The sequence below is a fragment of the Danio rerio genome, chromosome 24 (genome assembly GCF_049306965.1).
Source record: "Danio rerio strain Tuebingen ecotype United States chromosome 24, GRCz12tu, whole genome shotgun sequence".
NCBI lineage: Eukaryota > Metazoa > Chordata > Actinopteri > Cypriniformes > Danionidae > Danio > Danio rerio.
This window is the reverse complement of record NC_133199.1, coordinates 40,692,332-40,707,274: the sequence shown is the minus strand read 5'-3', so window position 1 is coordinate 40,707,274 and position 14,943 is coordinate 40,692,332. Positions and strand designations below refer to the sequence as shown.

The 14,943-nt window shown below is 37.6% G+C and overlaps 1 protein-coding gene and 1 long non-coding RNA gene across 9 annotated transcripts in view; one reads left to right on the top strand and one right to left on the bottom strand.

The window, feature by feature from the left end:
* Positions 1-10,092, bottom strand: part of kcnc3b (potassium voltage-gated channel, Shaw-related subfamily, member 3b) — a 143,122-nt gene extending 133,030 nt beyond the window's left edge. For all 8 annotated transcript variants that reach the window (XM_021470206.3, XM_021470207.3, XM_021470208.3 and 5 more), the window contains exon 1: positions 9,646-10,092. The gene's annotated coding sequence lies outside the window, so the exon portion shown is untranslated. The remainder of the gene's footprint in view (positions 1-9,645) is intronic.
* LOC137489270 (uncharacterized) overlaps positions 1-13,162 on the top strand; it is a 28,824-nt gene extending 15,662 nt beyond the window's left edge. Inside the window, exon 3 of the long non-coding RNA XR_012399540.1 lies at positions 10,149-13,162. This is a non-coding gene — a long non-coding RNA (uncharacterized lncRNA). The remainder of the gene's footprint in view (positions 1-10,148) is intronic.
* The last annotated feature ends 1,781 nt before the right edge of the window (positions 13,163-14,943 follow it).

Below are 14,943 nucleotides of genomic sequence, written 5' to 3'. Positions count from 1 at the left end.
AAGTTGGTGGTTCATTATATTAATTAAGGTTAATATATTTGTGTGCATGTCCCTGTTAAATAAATTAATTTAATACAATTCAAAAGCTTAAAAAGTGAAACTAAGAACATTCTAAGATAAAAAAAACAATGATTATTAGTAAGATGTAAACTTGATATATTTTATAAAAAATATTACATTTAGTTTTCATTAAAGGTGTGTTACAGTTAATTATAATAATGCATTTAATTTTAATAAAATACTTTGATGATAATAATTAAACACTTTTTAAACCTAAAAAAACATCAAATTGACATCAAAAATATGTATATAAATATATATAAATTAATTATTTAAATAAATTTTATTTAATAGTATTAAATATTCTTATTTTTAAATATATAAATGCAAAATAACTAAAAATAAATTTAATCAGAAGAAAAATCAAGAGCTTGACATAGGGAAAAAAAATCAAGAATATTTATAGAATTATATAAATTAATCATTAAAAGGTATTCTATTACATACTATTAAATTTTCTTATTTTTATATAAATAAATAAATGTGAAATAGATAAATATAAATGTAATAAAAATAAAAATCTAGAGCTCTAGATTAATAAAAATCCGAAATCTAAGCCTATTTAAATAGTTTGTGTGGTTGCGAAAGGAACATTCATTTATTTTCCTTCAGCTTACTACCTTATTTATCAGGGGTCGCCACAGCAGAATGAACCAACAACTATTCCAGCATATGTTTTACCCAGCAGATGTCCTTCCAGCTGCAACCCAGTACTGGGAAACTGATAAAGGAACAATAACCAATAATAAATAAAATTGCAAAAATCAAATGCATTTGAATATATATTAAAAACTAAAATGAAGAAGTAAAAAAAAAAAAAAATGTGATTAAAAATATTAAGTACCTTCAACGGGAGACTTTTAAATGTACATTCTGCTGTCAGTAGCAAACAGACGCTGTGTATAGGACAGAAATCCAAGCCTACATAACCGCAGAGTGAGAAATGTGAGGAATTACGAGAAATATGACTCGAGGAGGAGGTCAAAGTTGCTAAATGAGGGAAGTGTATCGTCTTCCAGTGAGTGTAACCCCTTCCTCACCTCTGCGTCTGAGAGATCAGCACTTTCACAACTTTCACATCAATTACAGCAGAAAGGAGATTGAGAGAAAGAGAAATGGAGAAACTATTAGCGGTAATAACTGAGATATGACATCATGGAAATGCTAACAGACCCATCTGAACTCACTGGAGTATGTTTTGCCTCTGATAATACTGTACTGTAACACAGGGTAAATACTGTACTTACTGTTAAAGGATATTTAAAGGCACAGTATGTAATTTTCACCACTAGAGGGCGAGTATTTACAACAAACAAAGGCGTAGTTTGATGATGCGATGACTGAGTGGGAAATCATGGGAGTTGTGGTCTTTTAGTATAGTTGTCGAATTTAAGCATGCGAAATTCTGTCGTCCAGTTCTTCTAAAAAGGCGGGAAAAATTGAGACGATTAGACATCGATAAAGCAATCGATTTGCACCATATTTTACATATCTATAAAAAGAGGTGATGTTTTGATTTTCTATTAGTCTCACGCAATTACATGATGCAATTTCACAGATCCGAGTGACGTCATTAACACACAAACACACTACTTAGCTTTTTAAAATTGCTTATTTCTCTAAATCTGAACATTCTTCCAAAGATTTGAGATAACTACATATACAGTTGAAGTCAAAATTATTAACCCTGACTGAGATATAACATCATGGAAATGCTAACAGACCCATCTGAACTCACTGGAGTCCGCTTTGACTCCAATAATACAACTAGAGCCGGATTAGCAGTGTTAGTTACTGCTTAAGTATATTTAAAGGCACAGTATATCATTTTCTCCACTAGAGGGAGTGTATTCACCACAAACAATGGCGCTAAAGTATTACACTCACCATGCGAGTATGAAACAGAATAAATCCATGGTGACACTAGAATTTGAGCATGCGAAATTCTGTTGTCCAGCATTGCGAAAAAGTGCGGGACAAAACAAGATAAATAGACATCGATAAGCGAGTGATTTGCTCCATATTTTACATTTCTCTATACAGAGAGGTCACGTTTTAATCTTCTATTGGTCTCACGCAATCATGATGTAATTTCGCAGATCAGAGGGATGTCATTAACACGCACTAACACACACACACACACACACACACACTGTCGAAGGAAATTTAAAGGCACAGTATGTAATTTTCTCCACTAGAGGGCGAGTATTCACCACAAACAAAGGTGTAGTTTGATGATGCTGTGACTGAGTGTGGAATCATGGAAGTTGTGGTATTGTAGTATAGTTGTCAAATTTGACCATGGGAAATTCTGTCATCCAGTTCTTCTAAAAAGGCGGTATAAAACGAGACAATTAGACATCGATAAAGCAAGCGATTTTCTCCATATTTTACATATCTATAAAAAGAGGTGATGTTTTAATCTTCTATTGGTCTCACGGAATTACGTGATGCAATTTCACAGCTCCAAATGAAGTCATTAACACACAAACACACACTCCTTTAGTAGTAAAAATTGCTTGTTTCTCTAAATCTGAACATTCTTCTAAAGATTTAGGATAACGTAAATACAGTTGAAGTCAAAATTATTAACCCTGACTGAAATATGACATCATGGAAATGCTAACAGACCCATCTGAACTCACTGGAGTCTGCTTTGACTCCAATAATACAACGAGCAGGGTAAGCACTATAGTTACTGTAATTTAAAGGCACAGTATGACATTTTCACCACTAGAGGGAGTGTATTCACCACAAACAAAGGTGTAAATCTAAAAGTATTACACTTATTGTGCTAGTATGAAGCAATCCATGATGACATTAGAATTTGAGCATGCAAAATTCTGTTGTCCAGTGCTACGGAAAAGGGCGGGGTAAAACAAGACAAATAGACATCGATAAGCGAGTGATTCGGTCCATATTTTAAATTTCTGTGAATAAGAGAGGTCACGTTTCCATCTATTGGTCTCACGCAATCACATGATGCTCTTCCGCAGGTCAGAGTGACGTCATTCACATGAACACACACACACACACACACACACACACACACACACTGTCGAAGGAAATTTAAAGGCACAGTATGTAATTTTCTCCACTAGAGGGCGAGTATTCACCACAAACAAAGGTGTAGTTTGATGATGCTGTGACTGATTGTGGAATCATGGAAGTTGTGGTATTGTAGTATAGTTGTCAAATTTGACCATGCGAAATTCTGTCGTCCAGTTCTTCTAAAAAGGCGGATAAAACGAGACAATTAGACATCGATAAAGCAATCGATTTGCACCATATTTTACATATCTATAAAAAGAGGTGATGTTTTAATCTTCTATTGGTCTCACGGAATTAAGTGATGCAATTTCACAGCTCCAAATGACGTCATTAACACACAAACACACACTCCTTTAGTAGTAAAAATTGCTTGTTTCTCTAAATCTGAACATTCTTCTAAAGATTTAGGATAAGGTAAATACAGTTGAAGTCAAAATTATTAACCCTGACTGAAATATGACATCATGGAAATGCTAACAGACCCATCTGAACTCACTGGAGTCTGCTTTGACTCCAATAATACAACGAGCAGGGTAAGCACTATAGTTACTGTAAACGAGTATTTAAAGGCACAGTATGACATTTTCACCACTAGAGGGAGTGTATTCACCACAAACAAAGGTGTAAATCTAAAAGTATTACACTTATTATGCTAGTATGAAGCAATCCATGATGACATTAGAATTTGAGCATGCAAAATTCTGTTGTCCAGTGCTACGGAAAAGGGCGGGGTAAAACAAGACAAATAGACATCGATAAGCGAGTGATTCGGTCCATATTTTAAATTTCTGTGAATAAGAGAGGTCACGTTTCCATCTATTGGTCTCACGCAATCACATGATGCTCTTCCGCAGGTCAGAGTGACGTCATTCACATGAACACACACACACACACACACACACACACACACTGTCGAAGGAAATTTAAAGGCACAGTATGTAATTTTCTCCACTAGAGGGCGAGTATTCACCACAAACAAAGGTGTAGTTTGATGATGCTGTGACTGAGTGTGGAATCATGGAAGTTGTGGTATTGTAGTATAGTTGTCAAATTTGACCATGCGAAATTCTGTCGTCCAGTTCTTCTAAAAAGGCGGATAAAACGAGACAATTAGACATCGATAAAGCAATCGATTTGCACCATATTTTACATATCTATAAAAAGAGGTGATGTTTTAATCTTCTATTGGTCTCACGGAATTAAGTGATGCAATTTCACAGCTCCAAATGACGTCATTAACACACAAACACACACTCCTTTAGTAGTAAAAATTGCTTGTTTCTCTAAATCTGAACATTCTTCTAAAGATTTAGGATAACGTAAATACAGTTGAAGTCAAAATTATTAACCCTGACTGAAATATGACATCACATGAAATATTAACATGAACACACACACACACACACACACACACACACACACACACAGTTAAAGGATATTTAAAGGCACAGTATGTGATTTTCACAACTAAAGGGAGAGTATTCACTACAAACAAAGGCATAGTTTGATGATGCCGTGAATCATAGTCTTCATTACTCCTGCAGAAATCATGTTACTGGATGAGCTAAAGTATTACACTTAACATACTAATATGAAGTAGAGTAAATCCATGGTGACATTAGAATTTAAGCAAGCAAAATTCTGTCATCCAGTGCTGCGAAAAGAGGCAGGATAAAACGAGACGACAGACAATAATAAGGCAAGCGATTGATTTTTAATTTCTGCATACAGAGAGGTCACGTTTTCATCTTCTATTGGTCTCATGCAAGAAACGTTACGCACGAGCTTGAGTTTCCGATCTGCTGCATTCGCATGTGTTTGAATGGAAGTATGGGGTAAAATCTGCAGCGTGACTGCAGTTGAAGCAATTGCTGGTTTATACGAGTGTGACGTTGCATGAAAGCCAGAGGAGCTTTTATTAGGCCACAGTCCACCACTTCAGCTCGCGATCACATGGAGATGGCAGCGCTGTTTATATCAGAATAATACATTTAAGGATTCAGTTATAATGCTGCTCTGTCCAGACTAATAACACACAACACATTTAAAGCCTCACTGCTGTTTCCATGTTAAAACCAAAGCAGAAATCTGTTAACTAGTTAAAATTGGATTAAAAGATTCTTCCTTACATTTGGGATAACGTAAATACATAAGTCAGCAAAATATAATAATAATAATAATAATCCTTACATTTATATAGAGCTTTTCTGCACACTCAATGTGGTTTTACAAATTGGGGGATCTCCTCATCCTTCACCAGTGTGCAGCATCCACCTGGATGACGTGACGACAGCCATATTGCGTTAGACCGCACACCACACTAGCTGATTGGTGGAGAGGAGACGTTGAAGTGATGAAGCTAATTATAATAAGGGGATGGCTAGGAGGCCATAATGGACAGAGGCCAGTGGGCAAATTTGGCCAGGATGCCAGGGTTACACCCCTAATCTTTTTCAAAGGACATCCTGAGATTTTTAATGACCACAGAGTGTCAGGACCTCACGTCTAACACAAAAGATGGGGCTTATTGAGCAGTAGAGTGTCCATCACTATACTGGGGCGTTAGGACCCACACAGATCACATGTTGAGCGCCCCCTCCTGGCCTCACTACTTCAGACAGCAACCTAGCTTTCCCATGTGGTCTCACATCCAGGTACTGACCAGCGCAGCCCAGTGGGCGACCGTTTGAGAGTTTGCTGCCGGCAAATATAATGCTGTTCTAGTGATTTTTGGATAATTGAATGACATATTGTGCCTTTAACTGCTGAAAACAAAAACTTAACCAGCTCACATTGTGATTTCAGACGTGATTTAATTGTCTGAAACTTCCTTTAATCCTAAGCTACAATTAATGGTGTTTGATCACTGGTTTGACAAGTTCACCAACATGGTTTTTGTGGTCAAATTTTCCCTCCGATAAAATTCTGGTGGTCAGAAAATTACAAACAGTTTCCTATAGCAAAACTTCTCTTATATCAAGCATTAATCCAACAACCAATAGGAGAGCTGAATCGGTCTGTTCTCAATCCCACTACCAACTTTTTAAAAAGATAGCCATTCTGCTGATAATAGTTTAGATTTCAGTCACAAAGACAAAACCTCAAGTATAATAATAATAAATACAATGCCTTTTTAGATTTACACCATAACTCTTCACACTGTCCACAAACCAATCAGCCTCTAAATAAAGCTGATATTACTGTAGCAGAGAGTATTTCACTGATACCAGCGAGAACAATGGAGCTACAGTACATCAAGACAGTTTCAAAACGTTGAAAGTAGGAAAAAGATAAAGGGGAAATGAGAAAGAAAGAGTTTTGTGCCAATGAGACCATAATAAATTAAAACATGAAAGTAGACGGAGAAAAGAGAACAGCTCTGAATGGTGTCTGATAAGTTTTGAGGTCAGTACAATTAAAAATAAAATGAGAAATTAATACTTTTATTAAAAAACAATCGCCAGATTATAAAAGATGCCTATTTAAAATGTGTTGAGAATCCTGAAACAAACAGATCATGATTTATACAGCGCTGTATTCAATACTGATCATCAAATATTATTACTGTTCCTAAAATCATCATTTTACAATGATTTTCTGAAGGATTACATGACACGGAAAACTGGAGTAATAATGATGCTTACAAATCAGCTTTAAGATGAAAATAAATACATAAAAATGGGCAGCATGGAGGCTCAGTGGTTAGCACAGTCACCTCGCAGCAAGAAGGTCGCTGGTTTAAGTCCCAGTTGGCGTTTCTGTGTGAAGTTTGCATGTTCTTCCTGTGTGGGTTTCCTCTGGGTGCTTTGGTTTCCCCACCTTCCAAAAATATGCACTATAGGTGAATTGAATAAACTAAACTGGCCGTAGTGTATGTGTGTGAATGGGTGTTTCCCACTACTGGGTTGCAGCTTGACGGGCATCCACTGTGGCGACCCCTGATGAACAGAAACTAAACGGAAGGAAAATTAATGAACAAATAAATAAAAAAAAATATTATTTATTTATCTTTATAAATATCAATTTTCTACATGAACAAATTTAAAAATATATATATTTTATAATGCTCAATTTTGTTATGACATTACTGTTTTAACTCTATTTTTATATAAATATATGCAACTTGTATATTAAAAAAATAACTTTTCTGACCATTCTATCAATTCCGTTTTACTAAACAAAGTAAAACTAAAATATAATATAGTAGAAATAATGGTGATTTTACCAAATAAATACAAATACCTGCTTTGATATTTCAAGTGAAAGTCAAAATTGTGTCAAAAATAATATTCAGCCATCATTCAGAGCAGGGGTTTGGAACTTTTTTTTTTAGCAAATGCATTTTTTTAAAGAGCCATTTGGATGTATACAGTTGAAGTCAGAGTTATTAGTAAATAATATTTTACTAGATATTTTTTAAGACACTTCTATACAGCTTAAAGTGACATTAAAGGCTTAACTGGGTTAATTAGTTTAACTAGGCAGGTTAGGGTAATTAGCCAAGTAAAATTGTGCTTAAAATTGAAAAACTGCTTCAATTCTAGCCAAAATAAAACAAATAAGACTTTCTCCAGAAGAAAAAATATTATCAGACATACTGTGAAAATTTCCTTGCTCTGTTCAACATCATTTGGGAAATAATTAAAAAATAAAAATAAAAATCAAAGGGGGGCTAATAATTCTGACTTCAACTGTATTTCTCAAAATGTCTTTTTAAAAATGCATTTGCAACTGTATTACTATAAATTATTAACAATTATTATAGTTTTACTACTACTACTATCTTATTATTTGTAATATTACGATAAATAATACAGATTTACACAAAACCTTAATTTATGTCCATGCACAACTCAAAAACAAACAAATATGAAGCCTCACATGTTGAGCAAGTCCATGAATGAAGAAAGAACGATTAATCATATTTTTATTTTCACCATCAACACTCATAATAATGTTGTTTGAATTTAAGTTACCATATAAATATAAAGTTATTTGCCCTTTATTGCTGTCGCAATTCACATTTATCCTCATTGCAACCACTGCACATTGGTCGAAACTTCCTTTTATTGTTAACAGAGTTCTTATTCATTGTGCTGTATAAAATTACAATTTAAAGGGAATTGTAATTGTATTTTCGAAAGGAAACTGATTTTCAGTGATGGTTATGGTTTTCAAACTGTAAAATAATTAAAGAAGAGAGCTGGAGAGCCACATATTTTTGGTCAAAGAGCGACATGTGTCTCGTGAGCCATAGTTTCCCTACCACTGATCCAGATCACATTCATTCCGACTTACTGACAAACGCCTATTTCTAAACTCACAGACAAATGTGTACAACCCAATGTTCTGAAAGACTGTGGCAAGATTTAAAGACTTTAAAAAGAGTATTTTTGTCTTGCACTGATGCAAAAATAGAGTCTTTTAAATATCTCATCAAATATTTCATCTGCTACACAACAATATTTCCAGACATGAACTAGTCCTCCTGACATTTACACTGATGCCTTTTTTAAAGTACCACAAAAAACTATTAAAGTGTTATTTTAAACACAAATGAATCTAGTTTAGAGCATCTGAGGAATACATTTTGGCATAACTATACGAATTTAAAGGGACAGTTCACCCCAAAATGAAAATTCTGCCATCATTTACTCTGTCAAAGAAGATATTTTGAGGAATGCTGATAGCTGGCACCCGTTGACCTCCATAGTAGCCATTTTTTCTCATATGGAACTCAATAGGTGCCAAAATCTTTTCTTCTTTTTTTCTCTGTAAGAAGAAAAAAAAACGGTTTAAAACCACACAAAAGATCACAAACGATGAGGTAATTTCCATATTTTGTGTGAACTGCCCCCTTTTTCTTTTTAATCAACAAAGCCTGTCAGATCTTTCAGTTTCTGCTGCAAATCAAACAGACCACTGGTCACCGGGTTCAACATCCATGCACAGCTCTTCAATTATTAACGCCGTAGTATAAAAATAAAACCTGATGCCTTCCATTTTCGCCTTCTTCCCTGCTTTTTTTTTACTTGACGAGTTCACCGTCTCCGTGTCTGCCTGATTACTCATCCCTGCAGGAGAGAGATGACACTAGAGCACTAGACTAGTTATCCATGCTGACTAGTGCTAACAGGTGAAAATCCACATTTTGATCCCCATAAATCAGTATATGCATGGATATATGCTCACATGAAAAGAAATATTGAGTGTACATGTATGTAGTGTGTGTTGTGCATTCACACACACCTGTCTGTGGTCTCCAAAAAAAAACAAAACATGAATGCTGGTGTGAGAATCAATGCATGAAGCACGCAGCAGCGCAAAACAATACTTGTTGCATGTTGAGAAAGTAATGCTCAGCCTGGACTATCAGATTAAACAACACAAAGGAGGAATTAGACAGAGAAAGAGAGTTTATTTAATCACATGACAGAACAATAATGCATGCAACAAACATCGCATACACACACACATATATGCATACACAGACATGTAGTACACTATACAGACATACATCTAGTATATACTCACTTGACCTGGGCTGAGTTCAGATCATATGTTAATCCATCAGAAAAACACGACGCTTTTCTGTGATCACGACATGAATGCTCCAGCTTCCCGCGGGTGTTAATTAAGATAGTAAACAAAAGCATCAACACTAATTTAAACAACACACACACACACACTCTGTAGTATATGTACGTGTGTGTTTGTGTGTCACTTTCGTAGGCAGCTCGCACAAATAAAATTAAATCTCGAACAGGTTTTTTTCCCCCCGCGGAAGGACGGGGAGGATGATGAAGATGACGATGATGGTGGTGGTGCTGATGGTGAGGATATTTCCCGCGTTTTGAAAGCGCTCCTGGATGTCTAAAGCAAGCGGTTCATGTTTCAGACAGACGCCACACACACATTCACACACACGCGAGCGCGCGTACACACACACTCTCACTCACTCGGGGCTCCTGGCGGAACTGCACCTTGCTCATTTATTTATTTATTTCATGTTTTTTCTCTCTCTCTCTCTCTTTCAGATGTCACGCGTGGGCGGTGGGAGGACTCACGCGAGTTCGCGAGGTGATGGTGACGTGGCGCGCGCGCGAACGGAGCTGATGGCGCGTCATACAAAAACAAAAAGGAGATTCTTGAGTATAAACAGCAGAAATACCAAACTAAAGCCCACACTTGATGCTGAGGGTTGTGGGGAATGCCTTTAAAGTACACATGAAATCAAAACTAGCCATATTGATTTTGTTAGATCACATTGCTAGTTTTGTGGTGGACAATTTATCTGTGCATGTCACTGGGAAAAACTAAATAGATTGCCCTTGTAATCTAAATTTAAATCTGAAAATGCACTTCTGGTTTGTTTTCAGCTAAATTCTAAGGCTGCATCCGATATCGCATACATCTATATATTAATATATTGGAATATATTCCATATATTAATAGAAATGTAATCGAAATCGACATAAGAGCCTATAATCGGTCACATTTTTCAAGGTCAATTTTTTCAATTACAGACCGCGTGTGGAGTCATGTTGCATACCTGTCAACATTGGGATGTGAAAATAAGGGATATGCCAGCCTGATCTCACAAGGAAACGTAATTATTTTACGTTTTGTCAGTTTAGTGGCTAATTCGTACGATTTTAAAAAGGAGGCGTGTCACCTAACCCCACCTCTAACCCCGACCGTCATTGGGTGATGAGCAAATCATACTAAATTGTACAAATTAGATCATACAAATTCATACGAATTAAGCCTGGTTTATACTTCTGCGTCAAGTGATCGGCGTGACCCACGGCGCATGCAACGCGCGTAGTTGTGCATTTATACTTCTGCGCTGTCCCTGTCGGTCTGCATTAACACTTCCGAAACACTAGTTGGCAGTGAGGTGTTAATATTCCTCTGTGTTGAGTTTCTTCGCTGCTGTTTTGCTTTTCCTGAACACTTCCGGGATGTACAAGTGGCTCAAACTCGCTCATCTTGAGGCAGGAACCGGCGGACGTGCAACAACTTTAACTATGAGGTAAACACAAAACAAAACTTTCCATCTGGAGCTCCTTCACGGGACTCCACACTTGTAAACAATCACTACATCGGGCTCGCACCATTCACGCAGCTCTTGGTCCCGCCCAGACTCGTCAGCGATACCAAGCCGACCAATCACAGAGCTTGCGCTACACGTCGTTGCAACGTGTAGTTACATTTTTTTGAGAGCTGCACATCAGCGACGCCGACGGCCACGGCGAAGTAGTAGAGATGCGCGGTTGGCGGTTATAGCCGCGGACTCCGCGGATAAACCGCGGATCGGGCGGATGACGTTACGAAAAAATAATATTTTAATTAAATTCGGGCGGGTGTCGGGCGGTTGTACTGTTTTTATAGGCATAGGTGGCGCACCAACAAAAAAGCCTAGGACTGACTTCACAGAATGGGAGGAGGAATCGGATACACTAATTCTGGATGAAGTACAGAAGTATTCCTCTACAAACTTCCGTATAGACGGATCAGCAGAGGAAAATCTACTTTCCTTTTGGAAGAAATAAGGCCAGGCATTCCCACGACTACAGCACCTTTCCAAGAGAATTCTATGCATTTCAGCAACAAGTGCTGCGAGCGAGCGCTCCTTCAGTGCAGCAGGGCGCATTATAGTGGCTATGCAGGCGCTCCCGTCTGAATCCTGACACAGATGCTATTTTATTTCTCCATTGTGCCAAGAAAAAATGAAACTAGACCTAAAGTCAGGCATATTAAACCAATTAGCCTATGTTATTTAGGCTACACATATGTTTAATATAAACCTTTGAGTTCGGTCAGCTGATAATTTTACGTTCATATTGGTTTAGCCTATTCTATTCTAGACATGTTGGCCTCGCTTTTACGTTCCGAGGCTAAGGTTATTTTGCCAGAATTTCTTTGTCGCAACTTTAATGGCGTAGTATTTTGTTATGCTTCAAGTTTGAGGGGAATGGGGATAATCCTCCATGGGTTATTGGGGCACTTGTCATACATGCACTTTAGCCTGGTCAGATTTTATGTTCGCTCAAAGAGGGATGGCATATCTGTTTTTCTAATTTAATTTCTAATTGTGGGGGTGACTGAGCCTACAAGGCTTAGGCACGATATGACGTTTTTATTAAAACTTTTTTTAACTGTTTGCCAAAGCATGCGACTATAGCCTATGCCTACATTAAGATATTTATGTTAATATATTTTTTACTGCCTGTTGTTTCTTTTGGCATATAAAATAGGTATTGTCTGATAGAGATATCAATAAAGGTTCATCTGTGTCGCAGAACTGGTGTTGTTTCCGATTTCTACAAGCTCAATAACATCCACAGCAAAAAATAAAAAATAAAAAAATAGTCGAAAAACTGTGCCTTATTTGTGCATCCTCGTTTCCTTTCCTTGCTTTCTTTCCCGTGTTTCCACCCCACCGGGATAACGGTAAGAGGGAAACACGCAAGGAAAAGACTCTTGGACCGAGGAATCGAATCAAGTGAAAAGACACGTCTTCGTATCTTTAGCGTCACTTCAAAGCGTCTTCAATTGCACATTTGGATTAACTGCATGTCTACATTAAAGTCATTCTCTATTCTATAATGATCAATAAAGAAACATTCATTTTATAATAAAAAGGAATAAGCTATTCAAATAAAGAGCCCAATCAGCAGATGGCGGGCGGTGCGGTTTTAAAAATTGGTCAAAAATGTTAGTGCGGATGGATGGCGGACGGATGATGAATTTTGTCATGCGGTTGCGGATGAAATAATAGCCCATCCGCGCATCTCTACGAAGTAGCATACGCCGGCGTTTGACGCAGAAGTATAAATCAGCCTTTAGCCACTAAGGCAAAAAGTTACGAATTGCCGTGAGATTGCGGTGGAAGTTAACGAGAATTATTTTATATTATTAATAAAATTTCATGAATTGTATTTTATTAACATCTACCCCAACCCTAAAGCCAACTGTAAAAGCAATATAAAAACAGTAGTTGTACTAAGTATTATTTTTGTTATTTAATAAATTACCCAACACATTTAATTTTTTTATGTCTACCCCTACCCTAACCCTAAACCCAACCATCAAAGTACTGTAAAAATATTAATTATTGTTATATAGTGTCACAAAAATTATGCTATATTGATGTGCAAATCCACAGCTGTATCCTATCTACCGGCAGATAGCTCTCTGCAACTCTCACATGGTCGCCCACTGAAGCCAAGCAAGACTGTGCCTGATCAGACCACATGGGAAAGCTAGGTTGCTGCCGGAAGTGGTGTTAGAGAGGCCAGCAGGGGGCACTCAACCTGCGGTCTGTGTGAGTCCTAACATCCCAGTATAGTGAAGTGGACTCTATATTTATGACGTTAAACCGAGGTCCCGACAAATCCCAGGATGTCCTTTGAAAAGAGTAGGGGTTTAATCCCGGCATCCTGGCCAAGTTTGCCCACTGGCCTCTGTCCATCACAGCCTCCTAACCCTCACCATATTAAAATTGGCTTCATCACTCTGTCTCCTCTCCACCAATCAGCTGGTGTGTGGTCTGGTGCAATATGGCTGTCATCCAGGTGGATGCTGCACACTGGTGGTGGCTGAGGAGATTCCCCCAATGTGTAAAGCGCTTTTAGTGTCCAGAAAAGCACTAAATAAATGTAAGGAATTATTATCTAGAATTTACCATTACTTCTGAGGTATTGGGCATGGATAACATACTTAACCACGGCCCTCCAACTGTCAGTTTTGACAACACACAGAAATGGTGAGGAGAAGGAGTCTGTTAGCTTGTAATAACTCTCCCCCTTGTGTGCAGATTCTTGGGTGTTGGTATTGAGTTAAAGGGCACCTATGGTGAAAAATCTCCTTTTCAAGCTATTTGGACAGACATATGTGTATATATAGTCTATAGACCATCATATTGGGGTGATATAAACACACCCAGTCCTTTTTTTAATTTAACAACATTAAAACGGTGGACCAATTAGAGCGGTTTTCAGACCGACTGCAACTTTACGTAGGAGTTGATTGACGGCTGCGCGCATTAACATGTTCCGGTAGTCACGTGTATATGTCAACAACACCAGGCAGACATACGCAAAGCAACCGGGAATAAAAGGTCTGTTCTGTTCGCTAGGATCAGCAATCATCATCAAATGTGATTAAGAGTAAGTTTCACATGTTTAAAGTGTTTTAAAACAGTACACGTGTGTAATTAACTACAGCAATTTACTTCAGCTTAACTTCATCAGCACAGCCGCGTGTCAGAACAATTATAAAAGAAGACGCTTCAATCCCGGTTTGTGGACGTTAAATCGGGTTTATTTTGTACATTAGCATAACAGATATCCACACAGTATTGGAGGTTAGCCTGTATCCTTTCACATTTGAGTGCAAAAACAGTGCTAAGCTAAGCGCGCTCTGCCTGTCTGCCTGCCTGTGTGTGTGTCAGATGTGGTGTGCGTGTGTATGTCTGTGTGTGCGCGCGCGTGAACTTTGTAATGATATTGTGTGTGACTCATCAATGCAACTTCACAATACTGATTAGTAAAGGTTAGTTCTTACTGTAGTATTTCTCACAAACGCTACGTGAGACCTTCTTCCTTTAAGTCTGTCTGTTGTCTGACGCAGCCGAGGGAGGAGATTAGAGCACGCGGGAAGGAGCGTATTAACAGTAGGTGGGAAAGACTCGTCTTAAAGGCGCAGTACGACAAAATCACCCCCTGCTGGAAATCAGTATAAAACAGCATCTTGTAAAAGGTCTAATGAAAAATCTGATGGGTGTTTTGAGCTAAAACTTTATATACACATTCTTGAGACGCAAAA